Genomic DNA, 749 nt, shown 5'->3' with positions numbered 1-749 from the left:
TCAGTAAAAAGCGCTATTCTGCCCAGCCTGCTTTACTGAGGTAAAGTTGCTTTTATCTTCACATCACATTGGTTCATGTTTGAACAATGACAACCTGTGACACACTAGTGGGTCTCTGTCATCTTTATTGTGCGCATTTGTGTGATTTTTTAGGAGGTGTGGCTTTGGACGGCAGGGGAGGGACTGTATTTGAAAGATATTATGCTAATTGGTTAGCACCTACTGCAAATTTAGGTTGAAAAAAACAAGCCTTTTTTTCCAATAAAATGACAAAATCACTAAGCAAAATTAATAAAACATTAAAAAAGGAAGAATATAAAACTCAAATATTAATTAAAAGTACATAAACCTATATATACTTATATGGAATACTAACGCAATCTCACAGCAATTCGTAACTTTTTGATTTAATGGCTAATTCGTATGAATTTGTACAATCTAATTCGTACAATTTAGTACGATTTGCTCATCATCTAATGACAGTTGGGGTTAGGAGTGGAGTTGCGTGGCATGCCTCCTTTTTTAAATTGTACATTTTGTATGACTGAACTCGAACAAATTTGTACAAATTAGCCACTAAACGGACAAATTGTGAAATACTTACGTTTCCTCATGAGATCAGGCTGGGAATACACACACACATGCACCTATTTGTCTTGCAAAAATATAAAAAATAAAAAATCTGTATAAACGTATATGTTTAATTAACATATTAACTTGACAGGTCAAAAATACTTAATACTAGACAA

The sequence above is a fragment of the Danio rerio genome, chromosome 2, assembly GCF_052040795.2.
Source record: "Danio rerio strain M-AB ecotype USA chromosome 2, GRCz13ab, whole genome shotgun sequence".
Taxonomy (NCBI): domain Eukaryota; kingdom Metazoa; phylum Chordata; class Actinopteri; order Cypriniformes; family Danionidae; genus Danio; species Danio rerio.
The sequence above is the reverse complement of the archived record's forward strand: the minus strand, read 5'-3'. Positions refer to the sequence as shown.